At 37.3% G+C, this 19495-nt stretch overlaps 1 protein-coding gene and 1 pseudogene across 19 annotated transcripts in view; both read left to right on the top strand.

Moving 5' to 3' along the window:
- Positions 1 to 19495, top strand: part of LCOR (ligand dependent nuclear receptor corepressor) — a 139863-nt gene that overhangs the window by 27873 nt on the left and 92495 nt on the right. The gene's annotated exons all lie outside the window — the stretch shown is intronic.
- LOC125116573 (putative monooxygenase p33MONOX) lies at positions 3525 to 6368 on the top strand (annotated as a pseudogene).

Consider the following 19495-nt stretch of genomic DNA (forward strand, 5'->3'; position numbering starts at 1 on the left):
TGTTTCCAATTTGGGGTTATTATAAATAATACTACCTTGCAAACTTTATTTCTTTTGGCTGCTCTATGGCCATATGGAGTTCCCAGGCCAGGGATCAGATCTGAGCTACAGTTGTGAACTATGCCACAGCTGCAGCATTGCCATATCCTTTAACCCACTGTGCCAAGCTGGGGATCAAACCTGCATTCTGGTGCTACAGAGACCCTTTGCCCCACAGGAGGAGCTCCACATTTTTGTACAAGTCCTTTTTTGTTTCTCTTGGGTAAATAACTAGGAATGGAATTGCTGGGTAATGGGATAGAGATGTATGTTTAACTTCATAAGAAACTGCCGAACAGCTCCCCAAAGAAGTTAAATCTCCATTCTGCATTCCGCCAACAATGTATATAGAGATCATTTACTCCACATCCTCACAAATAAATGGTGTTTGTCAGTCCTTACTATTTTGACCATTGTAGATGTTGTGAAATGGTGTTTTATTGTTTCATTTATATTATTGACATTTGCTCTTGAAAAAGGGTACAGGTAGAAAGAGATACCTGTGGGAAGCTACTGTTACATGGCATTTTTCAGTTTCCAAAATACTTTTAGAAAGAATCAGAATAGGAAAAGTTCACTTTATTTAGACCTTTTGTAAGGAGTTTGCTGAAGTAATTGGTTCGTTGTTGAACCATGAAATGATTCCCTGCAGGTAGGGAAGAAACAACTGCTTTTAGGAGGTGTAACTTGTAAAATAAGAGCAACAACAAACAAATTAAGCAACTTTCAAAAGTCAGAGCACTTGCCATTTCTTAGAGTTCAAAATAGAATCATAACCAACTCATCTCCTCCTTAGGAAGTCTTGTCACTTTTAGTAGAGTCCCAAATGGACCCAAGTAATATATGCCATGTAGCATTAAGTCCTTCTGACTAGTAAGACACCTGAAATGAAAACTGCCCTAAACTAGCTTAATAGTTTTGCCCTCCAGAAGTTGTCTCACAGTCCATAATAGCTAATTCACATTCTGTGTCTGATAGTCCATAGTGCTGGAGTGAGGTGTGAACTCTGTTGTTAGGGCACAAGTGGCTTACACCATAACCTCAGTGTCAGTTAAAAAAAAAAAAAAAAATGAAGCCTGCAGAAATTTCAGGGTGGGCCAGGGTACTATCAGCATCAGCAGAAATAATTTAGCTTCTGTTACATCATAAAGCCTTTAGAAAACCAGCCTTTTGGTCCACTGGGAGAAATGCATGAGCTTTAACCAACCTCTCTTGCTTATGGAAAAGAGAGCATGGGGCATTTCACTGCCCTGAAGGAATTTTGTCAAAAGTGAATTACGGAGTTCCTGTCGTGGCGCAGTGGTTAACGAATCAATTAGGAACCATGAGGTTGCGGGTTCAGTCCCTGGCCTTGCTCAGTGGGTTAATGATCCAGCGTTGCCGTGAGCTGTGGTGTAGGTTGCAGACGCGGCTTGGATCCCGTGTTGCTGTGGCTCTGGCGTAGGCCGGTGGCTACAGCTCCGATTAGACCCCTAGCCTGGGAACCTCCATATGCTGCGGGAGCGGCCCAAAGAAATAGCAAAAGACAAAAAAAAAAAAAGGTGAATTACTTCACAGGGTGTGAGTCTTTATTAAAATGGAAAGTGTTACAGGTACTCTAGGAATATTTATTTTTAAGCATATATACCTCACATGCAACAAAACTATTGTAAACATCTGGTGCCTTTTAGTAGAGATCGGTATGCAGACATCTTTAGGTCTTAGAAGAGGCTTGCACATTTTCCTTACTTTATAAAAGTTCTTATCAATTCTGTATAGTACGTCATTGAAGATTCTTTATTCTTGCCTTCTGAATTCCATCCAATCTTTGATTCACACTGTTAGTGTAATTTTTCAAAAATAGGCCATTACCCTGCCAGAAATCCTTCAGTAGCTTCCCATCATCTTCAGGATAAAATCCAGACTTGAACATGGCTTTCCAGAAGCATCTTAGACTGTTGGTTATGATTTTACCTAGTTTATCTCCATGTCCCAATAATCAGCATGATAATAGCTAACATTTATTGTAGTACTTAGCTTTGCCAAACATTGGCCTAGGCAGTCATAATAAACTGCCTGCAATTCTGCAAATAGATTATATACTCCCATTTCATGCTTTTTGCTCAGTCTGTACTCTGGAGTACTCTTTATCCATCTCTTCATCTCTTTAATAATACCTGCTTGTTCTTTTAAATTCCATTCAGATATCACTTCTTGGAAGCTAAATTCCCAGACTCGTTTTCTGCACACACACCCCTATCCCCACCTCTCACTTCTTAAACTTGTTGTGAAATGTCAGGGCAATGCATGTGTAATATCCTTATGCTACATGTTCTTCTTAGCAAACTCGGTTTGGTGGGACTGAGTTGCCCTCGTTTAAAGCCACAGAGAATAGTATTTATGATTATTCATCATCACTATCACCTTCCCAAACCCTCTGTTTGATAACACTTGGGTCCAGAGGCAAAATTCTTAGTCTGGTAATAAAGTAAGAAAGATAGTCCTTGCCTTTGAAGATCCTAAATTCTAGTGAGAATAGACTTACAAACAGCTAATTATATTTAGCTAGGTCAGAGATTTAAACATTAAAAGAAGAAAAAGAACTATGAAATAATTAGAGGAAGCATAATTTTTTCCTATCGTATTGAATTCAGAAAGTTCTTAGATCTATACCAGGAATTATAAAAGAAATGATTGTTTTATTTAAAATTAACTCTTTTATATGACAAAAAAGCCATAAAATCAAATAACAGAGGAATAAGATTATAGCTTCTATTAATACACAGTCTCTAGCATATATTAAAATTAACTCAAAATTCAGAAAGCAGAAAGGACTAACATTAGTCCACTAGAAAAATGGGTAAGACAAAACACTGTAAACCAGCTATAGTGGAAAAAAGATGATACATTGGAATGATTTTTTAAAGTGTATAAAGAAAATGAATAAGCAATTCACAAAGAATTCAGAGAGCTCAATAAACATGTAAAATGCTCACAATTACAGTTGAGGAATTGCTGATTTAAACTGCAAGTTAAAATTGAAGTATTGAAAGTCCATGAAGTCATCTCAAAGGTACTCCTGCTGGCCTAACATGAAAAAATTGAATATAAAAAAAGTAAAGACTGCAGTGGATTGAACTATATCAAATAAGTAAAAATCTAGGTGTCCATAATGATATTTTAAAAATACAAAACAAAAATAACTATTGGATCACCTTTGAAGATTTCAAGGGTGTCAATTCATTATTCTGAAATTTAGTGCTTAGAATGTATTTTGTTGCAAAATGTATATAAAATAACCAAATAGTTGATACCTGAAGGCTTTTCTGTATTGAAGAATTCCAGGAGTTCCTGTTGTAGGACAGCAGAAATGAATCTGACTGGTATCCATGAGGACACGGGTTCAATCCCTGGCCTCGCACAGTGGGTTAAGGCGTTGCTGTGAGCTGTGGTGTAGGTCACAAACGTGTTTCGTGGCTTGGATCCCAGGTTGCTGTGGCTGTGGCATAGTCTGGCAGCTGCAGCTCCAATTCAACCCCTAGTCTGGAAACTTCTTATGCCGCAAGTGTGGCCCTAAAAAACGAAGGAAAAGAAAAGAAAATTCCAGTTAATAAATGAAGAAGGAATGAAAGTATTAGGGAAGTCACCATTTTGTGCCCATAACACAATAATAGATCTTTATAGTAGTGGGTAACTTTATAGTAATGGAATCAAGTTACTATCCTGAATTCACTGATCACTTAGAATCACTAAAAGTGAAATAGGTAGACATCATGTATCTCTTGATTTGATTAAATTGTAGGGGCATAGCACTACTAGTGAGGTATTCTATCCTAAAAAAATTAACCTGAATCTAATCATAAAAGTAACAGGACAGATAGGTCATGTAGGTATATTAATTAGGCTGTTGATGTGAGGACTTTGGCTCTATGGTCTGACTGTCAGATAGGTCTCTATTGTCCTATTTCCCTCATACTTAATCCTTTGAGTAAATCTCAGCTGCATTTTAGACTGTTAAACCTTATTTTACTTCCTTTTTTTTTTAATTAAGACTTTTTTAAAAAAAAAGAACAGTTTAAGGTTCACAGCAAAAATGAGGGTAAGATGGGACTTTGGCTTTTACTGTGAGCAAAATCAGAAGCATTTTAGGTTTTTGAGTGACATGATGAACTGAGTTTTAACAAACTGCCTAACTACTATGTTGAGAACAGGCTGGGAGTAGGGAAAGCAGGAGTATTAGCACAGATACCAAATTGGGAGATTTTATAGTAGTCCAGGTGATAGGTGAAGGTTTTGTGTACTGGATATTAGTAGAAGAAGGGAGAAGTGATTAGGGCTGCAAATATATTAAATTGGAAAAAGATTGGTTAGGATTGGTAGAGGCAGAATCATTTCTGATTGGATTAATGTGGGGGAGTAAGAAAAAGGGTATAGGGAAGTTTTTAAAGGTTTTTGGTTTAGGCAGTTCAAAGTGCAGGTTTGCCTTCAGTCAAGTTGGGAGAGACCATGGGGTAGAGCGGGTTTGGAACAGAAGATAAAGAATTCAGTTTCGAGTATCTCCCACATAGTAGGTATTCATTGTGAATGTAATACTGCTGAACATTAAGAACCAAGGATGTGAGATAGCTGCCATGAAAAGCCCTTTCATTGTCAGTTTTCACATTGTTCCTTAACTGTGAAATCTCACTTCATGTGCTTAGTGTTGTTTCTGTGTTGTGTATTGCTTTGTTTTGTTTTTCCATTTAAGATTTGTGCATATAGTACTTTGTGCCAGGTACCATTCTCTCTAATTTTTAAAGTTCGAATTATTTAATCCTCATAAATACCTTGTGAGGTAAGTATATTCCCTGTTTTATATATGAGGCTCTGAAAAATTTAAGAACTTGCCTAAAGGTCACACAGCTAGAAAAGGTGGAGTTGGGACTCATACCCATACAATTTGGTTCCAGAATAAAAGTGAGTAAAATTCATTGAACCTATGAGGCTGAGTACTGATTTTAAAAAGCCCTAGAAATAATATCTCAAGGTGATCTTATGTAGGTTTTTATGTGAGACCTTCTTGAATGTAATGGTTATCTAAGTAGGAAAATATCTGGAGGCTTCGTCAGGCTGCAGGCCGGTTCCACAGCCTGTGTTCCCTACCTGCTTGGTGCCTGGGGCCTTCTCTGTTGCCACAGGCATAGCGCTGCTCACACTATGGTTTGTGTCTCGACTGTGCCACTTCCTCTCAAGAGATATGGGTCCTTGGAACATCTTTAGTACTGGAGCTCAGGATGTAGGCAGCTCTGCGGCAGTGGCAGAACAGAACCTCTGGAATGGATGGACTCTTCCCGAGCAGCTTGGCTAATGTGCAGCATCTGGACAATGTTTCTCTTTAATATCTGTCAGCATAACCATCACATCATTTCACTCTGGTGGCAGGAACTCACATCTCTGAATTCTGTATAGAAAAGTTCTTGGATCCCAGTCTTATGATGGCTTCAGGACAACCAAAAGTGCCTGCTCTTAAGCCAGCAGCTAGGCAAGATGTCCCTGCCCATTGGGATGTACCGTTGGTGCCCTCGAGGACCCTGCGCCTATGACTACTCCTCCATCGGACATGGGCAGCATCTCCTGGAAGCCAGTGATTCCAAAGCCCAAGAATCAACACCTTGCCAACACCCTGCTGTACCCCTGCCACCAGCCACTGACAGTGCAGACAGGGTCCCCTGGTGAAGCTAAAGCTGCCCATGTCATCATGAGTTCTCTGATCACAAAACAGACCCAAGAGAGAATTCAGCATTTTGAGCAACAGGCAGGGCTGAGAGATGCTGGCTACACACCCACAGGGGCCTTACTGTCAAGGAGACCAAGTACCTTGGAGAGGTAGAAGCACTCCACAAACTCAAGCTGCAGAGAGTATAGACATATCAAGAGAGGAGAAGCAGCCGGTCTCTACCCAGTCCACCCTGAGCAGCAGCCTGCACTCTTCCCCTAAGCAGAAGCCCTGAGGTTCGTTTGCTTGTGGTTCTTCCATAGCTTTACCTGATCCTAATCTTAGCACCATGGATTCTGGAAGCAGGGATAAAGACAAGCTCAGCAGATAAGTGTGGTCTCTTTGCACCAAGATTCCTCCAGAGGTCTGATTCAGGAGGTTTTGCCACTCAGGTGTACAGAGGAGCCCAGAAGCCTTCTCCAATGGAATTGATTCACATACAGGCCACCCAAATGGCCAAGGACCCAGCAACATTCAAGCCGTCAAAGATGGACATCTCAGTGATAGAGGGGAAAAAAACAGCTACTGCAGACCCACAATCTCAAACCCTAGGACTTGAATGTTCTTACATCCACTGGCTTCTAGAGCCCTATCTGTTCCAGGGACTCTGGATAGAGCATGTCTTGTGCCTAGCTCCCTTTTATCTTGACTCTGATGTAGGAAAGGTTTTGTTTTGTACTTCTAAAAAATATTTCAAACTGAGGCTGGAGCTGGACAATAATTGGTTTTTGAAAAACATTTTGCAAAGCTTGTCCTTGTGTGGAAGAAGCCATCTTTTTTGCTTTAGTGTGGACTAAATAATGTCAGCACATGTATGGGGAGTTCCTGTCATGGCTCAGCAGTAACGAACCCAACTGGTATCCATGAGGACGTGGGTTTGATCCCTGGTGTCTCTCAGTGGGTTAAGGATCCAACATTGCCGTGAGATGTGCTATAAGTTGCAGATGCAGCTCGGATCTGGGTGTTGCTGTGGCTATGGCATAGGATGGCAGCTTACAGCTCCAATTTGACCCTTAACCTGGAAACTTCCATATGCCTTGGGTGCAGCCCTAAAAAGACCAAAAAAAAAAAAAAGATGTATGGGAAGCTCATTACCTATTTGGGTGTCATTTATCTACATGGGAACAAATGATGTTTGTGTTATTTCAAAACCAAGGCTTCTTGGTTCCTTTGCCACTCTCCACGTGAGCATGGACACATGGAGGCCTTCACTGACTAGTGTGGATGACATTGGTCTTCCTGGCTGTGCTGGCGCTTTGTGCTCCAGCCTCATTCGTTAGGGGGACCCAAGATCTGTTGAGGTCTGGGTACACTTAAGAGCCAGACTTGACCAGGATCCTCTTTTCTGTGCTAAAATTACAGTCTGTGCTTTTGGGAAGACGTCGTGGATCATGTGGTTCTGTGGCCAGTATTTACTGCAGTAGCTCTTGGGCCAGTGCCATTGGAGGGATGCTTCTCTTTTGTGTGTCACAGAGCAAACACTAGTTCTGCATCCTTTTTTGCACTTTAAAGTGAGATTAATTTAACTCCCATTTGGTTGAAAACTTCTTAAGGGAGAAAATTGAGTCTCCTGGTTTGGTAATAGATAAATGAGTGTTAAACTTTCTTAAAGAAGGTGGCACCTGCAGTTGGAGGATAGTCTTGAGGTTCATGTGAAACTTGTGTTGCCCTATTTTGATTTTCTTGTTTAGGCCAGAGCCTGAATTTTTTTTTTTTTTTCCCCTGGGAGGTGGAAGAACTAATTCCCCCCTCCTCCCCACAAACAACCTCATACCTTTTATAAAAGTGTACCTTACTGAAGAAAGGAACTAGGGAAACTACCTTTTCACTTCTCCTCAGTGTGTACTTGTTCAGGCACTGTCTTGAAAACTGTCTCAAATTCCAGTGGTCTTTTGCTTTGGACAGTGTTGTATCTAGACTAGGAGTTGAGCTGACCTTCCACAGAGACCTGGAGTCTGAAATGATCAGAACAATTAATTTATTTGTGTCTTCTTGTATCTCTTGTTTTGACAATAAAAATCCTTGTATCTCTTGTTTTGACAATAAAAATCCTTACTACTTTCTCAAAAAAAGAAAGTATCCGTCAGTATTTCATTTTATCCATCCCTCAACATAATAAAAGCCATATATGACAAGCCCACAGTTAACATCGTACTATCTGGTCAAAAGCCAAAAGCATTTCCTCTAACATCAGGAACAAGACAATAGTTCCCAACTCCAACCACTTTTATTCAACATAGTGTTGGAAGTCCTAGCCACAACAATAAGATAAGAAGGAGAAATTAAAGTAATCCAAATAGGAAAGAAAGAAGTAAAACTGTCACTGTTTGCAGATGACATGATACTATACGTGGAAAAGCCTAAAGACACCACCAAAAAAAACTCCAGGGGTCATCTGTGAATTTGATAAAGTTGTAGGATAAAAATTAATACATAGAAATCTGTTGCATTTCTATACACTAACAGTGAACTATCAGAAAGAGAAATTAAGGAAACAATTCCATTTACCATCACATCAAAAAGAATGAAATACCTAGGAATAAACCTACCTTAAGAGGTAAAAAGACCTGTACTTGAAAAACTATGACACTGATAAAGAAATTGAAGACAACACAAACAGAATGATAGACCATGTTAATAGACTAGAAGAATTAATATTGTTAAAATGACCATAGTACCCATGGCAATCTACACATGCAGTGCAATCTTTATCAAAATACCAAGGGCATTTTTCATGGAACTAGAGCAAATAATTTTAAAATTTGTGTGGAAACACAAAAAAACTCAAATAGATGAAACAGTCTTTAGAAAGAAGAACAGAACTGGAGGACTCACACTCCCTAACTTCAGACTAAACTACAAAGCTACAGTAATCAAAACAGTATGGCACTAGCATTAAAAACAGACATGTTGAAATACAGAACAGAATAGGCTAGAAATAAACCCATGCACTTAAGGTCGACTCATCTATGACAAATGAGGCAAGAATATATATACAGTGGAGGAAAGACAGTGTCTTCAGTAAGTGGTGCTAGGGAAACTGCACAGCTACATGTGAAAGAGTGAAATTAGAACATTCTCTAACACCATATACAAAAATAAGCCCTAAATGGATTAAAGACCTAGATGTAAGTAACTCCGAGGGGAAATCATAGGCAGAACATTCTTTAACATAAATCATTATTTTTTGGACCTTTAACATAAAGCAGTATTTTTTTGGACCTTTCTCCTAAAGCAAAGGAAGCAAAAGCAAAAATAAATGGGACCTAATTAAACTTTAAAGCTTCTACACTCAAAGGAAACCATTAACAAAACAAAAAGATAACTTATAGAATAGGAGAAAATATTTGCAAAGGATATAACTGATAAGGTTACTATCCAAAAATTATAAGTAACTCATACAACTCAACATCAAAAAAACCTCAATTTAAAAATGAGCAGAAAACCTGGATAGACATTTTTCCAAAGAAGACATGCAGATAGCTAACAGGAACATGAAAAGATGCTCAACATCGTTAATCATGAGAGGAATGTAAATCAAAACCACTGTGAAGATATCTTGCCTTATGCATCTCAGAATGGCTGTCATCAAAAAGACCACAAGTAACAAATTTTGTGAGGATGTGGAACAAAGTGAACACTTGTACACTGTTGGTGGGAAGAAAAATTGTTGCGACTATGGAAAACAGTATGGAAATTCCCCTCCCCCAAAAAAATAGAGCTACCGTATGACGCAGCAATTCCATTCCTGGGTATTTTATCTGGAAAAAAAAATGAAAATGCTAATTCAAAAAGATACACTCATCCCATTGTTCAATAGCAGCATTATTTACAGTTGCCAAGGTATGGAAGCAAGCTAAGTGTCTGTCAACAGATGAATGGATAAAGAAGACTACTCAGCCAGAAAAAACATTGAAATTTTGCCGTTTGTGGCAACATAGATGGACCTGAAAGGTATCATGCTAATAAATAAAATCAGAGAAAGACAAATACTGTATGATATCACTTATATATGGACTTTAATGAATATAAGAAAAAAGAAACAGATACAGACAACTAACTACTGGTTACCAGTAGGGAGAGGAAGGGAGGGACAGAATAGGGGCAAGAGGAACAAATTCCTACATATAAAATAAGCTGCAAGGATGTATAGTACAACACAAGGAATATAGCCAATATTTTATAATAACTACAAGTAAAACATAACCTTTAAAAAGTTATGGATCACTCTCTTGTATACCTGAACTTATGTAATGTTATATACCAACTATAATTTTTAAAAAGAAAGAAAAAGAATACTGTATCTTTATCATTCTCTTTACATGTCTGGCATGGTGCAAGAAGTATTGGCTTGGGATTTGTGGACTGATACTATTCCGACTGTTCCGTGTATTCACCTATTTAAAATTGTTTCAGTTGCTTGACTGATAATGTTGAAAACTCTTAGGGAGCTGGCTGGCTTCTTTGCATTCAGGTATTGGTTTTGCTCCATCAGGCTTAAACTTTGACTGCCCCAAAAAGGCAGTGTAGCTTTTTAGTTCGTATTCCTCTTTAATAATCTTGATGACCTTTACACCTGTCAGTTTTAAATGATAGAATTTCACAAAGTGTTTTATATTATTTTTTTTCCTTGAGTGTATAGTTAGTATTTACAAGGTGATGATGGTGGTGGCTGGCCTTTTTAGGTGAATATTCTTATTAAGGACCACATAATAAGTGTAAAAGAACGGTATATGATTTAATTCTGCTTCTCTTTTTTGGCATTAGCCATCAGTACAGTTTCTGAGAAAACAAAACAAAACAAAAAACATACCAATCCTTATTTATCCAGATTAGATGGAATACTAGGTATGTTTTTTGTATGAATGTTTATAAACCACTGCACACAGATGATTATTTAAGTGACTCTCACTTCTCCCAAAGATCATGGATAAATACCACCATTCTAGAGGCAGAGAAGTAACTTCATTATATACTGAATGCCTTAGGGCATTTGGTGCTTATTTTTCTCAGAGAACCTGGTTGAGAAGGGCTGATCTGGTCTGACTTTGTAAGGCTCAGGCGCTAAGAATGTTTTTTTGTAAAGGGTTATTTAAAAAAAAAAAAGGCAGGAACAGAGACTATATATGGCCTCCAACACCTAAAATATTTACTATAAGGCCTTTTACAGAAAAGATTTGTCCAGCTCAAATTTGAATCCTAGCTTCTTTTTGTAGCTGTTTGACCCAGTATTTGACTCTCTAAGTGAGGGATACCTGTCTCAGAATTGTTGGGAAGCTTATGTAAAAAAAATGAATGTCAAGTTTCAGAATACAGCTTTAAGGAATGTCAGCTGTTATAATTTTGTAATATGTAATATCAAATGATAATGATGTTTGTATATGCTGCTTATAACTATGGTACATAGCAAATATCAGGTCTGTTTCTCTGTTGTGATGTAAAGCAATGGTAAATTGAGAATATTAGCCAGTATTTTTGGTGCCGTGATTATTTTATAGACTCTTACAGTGAGAATGTCCTCTTAAAAACAATTCAGTCTCTTACCCATTAAATATCATTACGTTTTGGTGTCTCTGAAATTCAGTATTTCTCGAGGTATTTCTTCTTTAGATAGTACTTTTTTTTTTTTTTTTTAATGAGAGTGTCCTCTTATCACTTGAGTTTTGATGACCTAGAGAAATAGTTCTCCAACCTTTTTGGTCTTGAAACCCTTAAAAATTATTGAGCTCTCTGAAAAGCTATTTTATTAATAGTTTATTTGAAAATAGCAGTAATCAACCCATTACATGTTAACATTTTAATGAAAATCATTGTTTTCCAAAACAACTTAAGTGGGAAAGGGGGCAGTGTCTTTACATTTTGCAAATGCCTTTAAAGTCTATTTTAGAAGATAGCTGGATCCTTACATCCACTTTTTCATTCAGCTATTCCATGTGTTAATTTGGTTGAAGTATTAGAAGAAAATCTAGTCTCACATAGAAATGTTGGAAAAGGGAGAAATACTTTAATAAACTTTCAAATAAGTATGGGTGTTTTTCTCAGATAGGATGCCAAAACTTCATGAGCCGTGTTTCTTTTCCTTTTTCTTTTTTTAATTAATAAACTGTGTGTGTGTGTGTGTGTGTGTATGTGTATATATATATATATATATATATGTATATATATATATATTTTAGACCAGTTTTAGGTTCACAGCAAATTGAGCAGAAAGTACTAAGAGTTCCCACAGACATTAAACTCCCCACTGTCCATATCTGGAACCATAATAGTACTTTTGTCACAAATAATGAACCTGCATTGATCCATCATAATTACCCAAAGTCCATAGTTTATATTAGTGTTCACTCTTGGTGTTGTGAGTGAACCACATTCTATAGGATTTGACACATGTACCCACCATAGTAGTATCATACAAATAGTTTCACTGCCCTAAAAATCCTCTGTGCTCTGCCTGTTATCCCTCACTTTCCCCAGTCCTGGCAACCACTGATCTTTTTACCATTTCCATAGTTTTGCCTTTTTCGGAATGTTTAGAATATAGTACATAGCCTTTTAAGATTGGCCTGTTTCACTTAGCAGTATGCATTTACGTTTCCTCCATGACTTTTAATGACTGGATAGCTCATTTCTTTTTAGCACTGAAAAATATTCCATGTCTGGAAATACTGCAGTTAATTTACCCACTAACCCCATGAAGGACATCTTGGTATCTTCCAAATTTTGGCAGTTATGGATAGGGTGCTATAAATATCTGTGTTTTTTATAAATTTTCACATCATTTGAGTAAATACCAAGGCGTGCAGTTTTTGAATTATGTGGTAGGAGTACATTTAGTTTATTAAAAAAACTGCTAAATTGTCTCCCAAGATGGCTGTACCGTTTTGCATTCCTCTCAGCAGTGAATGAGAATTGCTGTTCCTTCACATCCTTACCAACATTTAGTATTCTCAGGGTTTTTTTATTTTGAGAATTTGAGTTGGCTAGGTTCTACTTAAATTTGTAACTTGGGGTATTTTAAAATTTGCTCTACATTCTTGCAAAAGGAATGCCTTGCTGTAGTGTTTCATGATATGGTCCTCTTAATTAAATGACTGTGTCATGTATATTCAGGTTCTTTATATTTGTTCTTAAATTACACACAGAATTTCAAAGATCAGTTCATCACTATATGGTAGGGTTATTATTTAGTATATAGTACTCTTCCCAAAGATACTCAGCAATTCCTGTGTTCTCTCTTTGCTGTTATAACACACTTTTTAGTAATCATAGATTCAGAGGAAATGATACAGTAACATCTAGTACTTACTGATTACTTAGGATCAGTCACTGTATAAATATAATTTGAGTTTTTTCTCTTAACTGTACTTGTACTTACACAGATGTACTAGTCTCTGTTCTCCACAACCTTCAGAGATTTTACTTGGCTGTTTATCTGCTATTCTTTTCTGCATCTCTTCTGAGTGCTTGTAATAATTAAGACTGAAGTCTCCTACTGCTTACACTTCTAGCCAAAAAGTACCTACTTTCTCCCTAGCTTTAAACCAGTACTCTCCATGTAACCTTATATTCTGTTCCTCAGCAAACTGAGAACTAAAGAAATGCTACAGTATTCTGAAAATGCAGTAATTCCATCTATAATAATAAACAGAGTAAGAAAATTGTGACAAAGGTTGATTGATTTGATTGTTCCAGTTCTCAGTGTGGTACACAGACCACCCCCCACCACAACCCCCCCCCCCCCGTGGTTCCTTCCCAAGACCCGTTCGGGAATTTGCAGCGTTAGAACTATTTTCACGATGATATTAAGGTGTCATTTTTTTCTTTGCCCTATGTTGACATTTGTGTTTATTTTTCAAGAATGTAGTGGTTAAAACTACTGTTTCATAAATCAGGGCAATAGCATCAAACTATTCTGTTGTAGTCTTTCACTGCCACACACTCACAGTAAAAAAAAAAAAAAAAAAAAAAGCCAGTTTCACTTAAGAAGCCCTTGATGAAACAGTACTACTTTTACGAAATCTCGACCCTTGAGTACACATCTTAATATTATATGTGATGAAATGGGAAGTATGCATAAAGTATTTACATGATTTAGCTCTAGTTGAGCTAAACTAGATGCTTTTTTTAATTACTCAATTTTATTACATTTATAATTGTACAACAGTCATCGCAGCCAAATTTTATAGCATTTCCATCCTATAGATCCTTTTTCATGGAACACCATTTACTTGGAAGAATGCCTGACAAACTGTGATTGTTCAGACTTTAGTATTTGACAGACATATTCTCAATAATGAATAAAGTGAGCCTATCAAACAGGGTAGGGAGGGAGGAAATAATAGTATTTGTTTGCCAATGATAAAATTCCAACCTAAAAGAAAAAATTAGAAGACTGGAAAATGTATTACCCATTACTGTGAGTGTGATGACTCCCCTTGAAAAACTTTTCGGAAGTTCCCATCGTGGCTCAGTGGTAATGAACCCGACTGGGATCCATGAGGATACAGGTTCTATTCCCTGGCCTTTCTTAGTGGGTTAAGGATCCAGCATTGCTGTGAGCTGTGATGTAGGTCGCAGACAGGTTTGGATCTAGCATTGCTATGGCTGTGGCGTAGGCCAACAGCTGTAGCTGGGATTCAACCCCTAGCCTGGGAACCTCCATGTATATGCTTCGGGTGTGACCCCTCCCAAAAAAAAAAACTTCTGATGAAATTAGTGGTGATATTAACAAATGTGATTTTTTTTTTTTTTTGGTAGGATATATGGTACAATGAAATATGTCAACATTGGAAAAGCGCACAACTCAGTGAACTGTTACTTTCCAAATGGCTAGTACCAGAAGTAACAAAGTAAGCTTTGGTTGTGTGTCCTTTCCTCGTGCAAAATAGGCCAGTGAATTTTTGTTTGTTTCTTGGTTTTTTTTGCCACACCTGTGACATGTGGAAGTTCCCCAGGCTGGGGATGGAGCCCGCTCTGCAGTTGACCTGTGCCACTGCAACAATGCCAGATCCTTAACCCACTGCACCACAAGGGGTCCTCCTAATTAACTCAAAGAAAATTTGACCATTATTGTGTACAGTTCTAGGAATTTTACTGTATGTATAAATATGTGTGGTCACCACCACAGTCAAGATAGAGAATAATTCTTTTACCTCAGATAACTCCTTTGTGCTCTTCTTTTGTAATTACCCCTTCCCAAACCTCTGGCAACCTCTCATCTGTTCTTCATTACTATAGTTTTGTCTTTTTGAGAATATCTTATAAATGGAATCTATATAGAATATAACCATTTGAAACTGGCTTCACTTAATTAACATAGTGCATTTGAAAGTTAGCTGTGTTGCATCACTATTTGTTTTTTAAAGCAATTAAAGTGCACTATTTTAATCATTTTAAAGTGTATAATTCTGTAGCATTTACTACACTCACAGTGTTGTACTAGTATGACCACTGTCAAATTTTATACTATTTCATTACCCCAAAAAGATATCCCATACCCATTATAGTTACTCCCTACTTCACCTCTCTCAGTTCCTGATAATCACCAATATCCTTTCTATGAATTTGCCTATTCTGGACATTCTGTATGAACAGAATCATACAATATGTGGCCTTTTGTGTCTGACTTCTTTCATTTAGCGTATTATTTTCAAGGTTAATCTGTATAATAATACGTATCAGTTTTACAGTCAGGCTGCTGTAATAAAATGTTGGAGGCTTAAATAGCAGATGTTTATTTTTTCTCATTAGAGATCAAGGTCCAGCATAGTTGGTTTCTTGTGGGCACTCTTCCTGGTTTGTAGATAGATGCCCACCTTCTTACTGTCTCACATGGCTTTTCCTCTGTGCTTAAGTTGAAGTGGGGGGTGCCCTCTCTGGTAGCTGTTCTTTTTTTTAAATGAAGTATAATTGATTTACATTGTTTCAGATGTATAGGAAAGTGATTCAGTTATATATATATAAATATGTGTTCTTTTTCAGATTCTTTTTGATTATAGGTTACTATGAAACATTGACTATAGTTCCCTGTGCTATACAGTTTATTTATAGGTCGTTGTTTATTTGTTTTATATGTAGTAGTGTGTATCTGTTAATCTCAGATTCCAAATTGATCCCTCTACTCCCGCTTACCCTTTTAGTAACCATAAGTTTGTTTTCCTATGTCAGTCTGTGTTTTGTAAATAGATCGTTTCTTTAGATTCCACATGTAAGTGATATCATATATTTGTCTTTGTCTAACTTATTTCACTTAGTATGGTAATTGGTATCTCTTCTTATAAGGATACTACTAATCCTGTCAGATCAGCTCCTATTCCCCTCTGACCTTATTTAACCTTAATTAAAATAAAGTTACATTGGAGGTTAGGGCTTCAACATAGGAGTGAGGGGACTACACTCACTCACTCAGTCCGTAACAATTCCTTTTTATGGCTCAGTGTTAGTACTGGTATGCTTGAGCCCCATTTTGTTTATCCATCAGTTGATGGACATTTGGGTGTTTCTACTTTTTGACTACTATGAATATTTCATTGTGTTTTGTCATTTGTCTTTAGGTATTTTTTGATTTCCTCATTGGTTTCTTCAGTGAGCATTCCTGTACAAGTTTTTGTTTGAACGCCTTTTTCATTTCTTTCAGGTATATGAGAGTTGCTGTGTCACATGGTAGTTCTCTATTTAGCCTTTTGAGGAAACATCACAGTTTTCCACAGCATCTCCATGCACCATTTTGCATTCTCATCAGCAACACATGAGGTCCCTATTTCTTCCACATCCTAGCTAACACTTGTTGGCTGAGGTGATGGTGGCCTCATAGAATGAGTTTGGGAGTGTTCCTTTTCAGTTTTTTGAAGTAGTTTCAGAAGGATAGATGTTAACTCTTCTCTAAATGTTTGATAGAATTCACCTGTGAAGCCATCCAAAACTGGGCTTTCATTAATTGGAAGGTTTTTAGCCACAGTTTCAACTTCAGGTGCTTGTGATTGGTCCATTAAATCTTTTCTATTTCTCCCTGGTTCAGTCTTGAAAGACTGCACCTTTCAAGAATTTGTCCATTTCTTTCTTCTAGGTTGTCCATTTTATTGGCATATAGTTGCTTGTAGTAGTCTCCTATGATCCTTTGTATTTCTGTGAGGTCCTTTGTAACTTCTTTTTCATTTTTAATTTTACTGATTTGAGTCCTCACCCTTTTTTTCTTGTTGAGTCTGGCTAAGGGTTTATTACATTTGTTGATCTTTTCAAAGAACCAGCTTTTTCTTTTGTTGATCTTTACCGTTGTTTTCTTCATTTCTGTTTCATTTATTTCTGCTCTGATCTTTATGATTGCTTTCCTTCTACTAACTTTGGGTTTTGTTGTTGTTCTTTCTCTGGTTGCTTTAGGTATAAGGTTAGGTTGTTTATTTGAGCTTTTTCTTGTTTCTTGACATAGACTTGTATTGCTGTAAACTTCCCTCTTAGAACTGAACTGCTTTTGCTGCATCCCATAGGTTTTGGATATTGTGTTTTCATTGTCATTTGTCTCTAGGTATTTTTTGATTTCGTCATTGGTTTCTTCAGTAATCCATTGATCATTTGGTAGCATGTTGTTTGGTCTCCACGTGTTTGTGTTTTTTGTAGTTTTTTCCTTGTTGATTTCTGGTTTTATAATATTGTGGTCGTAAAAGATGCTTGATACGATTTCAACTTTCTTAAATTTACTGAGACTTGATTTGTGGCCCAGAATATTATCTATCCTAGAGAATGTTCCATGTACACTTGAGAAGCATGTGTCTTCTGCTGCTTTTGGGTGGAATATTCTATAAATATCTAGTAAGTCCATCTGGTCTAATGCATCCTTCAAGACCTGTGTTTCCTTGTTGATTTTCTGTCTGATCTGTCCATTGCTGTAAGTGGGGTGTAAAGGCCCCCACTATTATTGTGGTGTTATTTGTTTGTTTGTTTTTTGGTCTTTTATCTTTTTAGGGCCATGCCTGTGGCATATGGAAGTTCCCAGGCTAGGGGTACAATCGGGAGTTGTAGCTGCCAGCCTATGCCACAGCCACAGCAGTGCCAGATCCGAGCCACATCTGAGACCTACACCACAGCTCACAGCAATGCCAGATCCTCAACCCACTGAACGAGGCCAGGGATCAAACCCGCAACCTCATGGTTCCTAGTCAGATTCGTTTCCACTGCACCACAACGGGAACTCATTATTATGTTATTGTCTATTTCTCCATTTAAGGCTGTTAACAGTTGCGTTGTGTTTTGGGGTGCTCCTATGTTGTGTGCATATATATTTACAATTGTTGCATCTTCTTCTTGGATTGATCCTTTGATCTTTAGTGATGTCTTTTTTTTTTTGTTTCTAGTAACCATCATTATTTTACAGTTTATTTTGTCTGATATGAGTATCACTATTCCAGCTTTCCTTTGATTTCTGTTTGCATGGAGTATTTTCTCCCATACTCTCACTTTCAGTTTGTATGTGTCCCTAGAAGTGAAATGGGTCTCTTGAAGACAGTATATACATGAGTCTTGTTTTTTTTATCCATTCATCCCATCTGTGTCTTTTGGTTGGAGCATTTAGTCCATTTACATTTAAGGTAATCATGTATGTTCTTATTGCCATTTTGTTAATTTTTTTGAATTTGGGGGTTTTTTTGTCTTTTTTCTTCTTTTATCTTCTCATGGTTTGATGACTATCTTTAGTGTTGTGTTTGTGTTCCTTTTTCTTATTTCTGTATGTATGTATTGTAGATTTTTGGTTTGCAGTTACCATGAAGTTTTTGATATAGGAGTCTGTATATGTGTATACGTGCGCGTGCACACACACACACACACACGCAAGATGGTTTGCCATTACCAGTGAGCCTTCTTATTTGTAATACTCTCGCTTCTAGTTGTGGCTTTTTCTTTTCCACTAGAGAAGTTTCTTTAGTATTTGTTCTAAAGCTGGTTTGGTGGTGCTGAATTCTCTTAGCTTTTGCTTATCCGTAAAGCTTTTGATTTCTCCTTCAATCTGAATGAGAACCTTGCTGGGTAGAGAATTCTTGGTTGTAGGTTTTTTTCCTCTTACACTTTTAAGTGTGTAGTGCCACTCCCTTCTGGCCTACAGAGTTTCTGTTGAAAAATCAGCTGATAACTTTATTGGGGGTATCTTATATGTTATTGGTTGCTTTTCTCTAGCTGCTTTCAGTATTTTCTGTCTTTAATTTTGGTCAGTTTGATTAATATGTGTTTTGTGGTGTTTCTCCTTGGGTTTATTCTATATGGTATTTGTTTTGCTTACTGGATTTGAGTGAGTGATTCCTTTCCTGTGTTAGGGAAGTTTTAAGCTATTGTCTCTTCAGATATTTTCTCCAGCCCTTTCTCTCTCCCTCTTCATCTTCTGGCACCCCTATAATGTGAATATCAGTGTGTTTAAGGTTGTTCCAGAGTTCTTTCAGACTGTCCTCATTTCTTTTCATTTCTTTTTTCTGTTACACATCAGTGATTCCCAGCACTCTTTTCTCCCTTGCTTATTCGTTCTTCTACCTCCTATATTCCGTTATCACTTCCTTCTAGGGAATTTTTTACTTTGGTTATTGTTTTCATCTCTGCTTATTTAATTGTTAAATCTTCTTTTTCTTTGTTAAACATTTCTTGTAATTTACTGATCTTTGCCTCCAGTTTTTTTCCCAAAATCTTGGATCATCTTTACTATCATTACTCAAAGGCTTTTTTATGTAGTTTGCTTATCTCCAC

This window comes from Phacochoerus africanus, chromosome 15, assembly GCF_016906955.1.
Source record: "Phacochoerus africanus isolate WHEZ1 chromosome 15, ROS_Pafr_v1, whole genome shotgun sequence".
NCBI classification, from domain to species: Eukaryota; Metazoa; Chordata; class Mammalia; order Artiodactyla; family Suidae; genus Phacochoerus; species Phacochoerus africanus.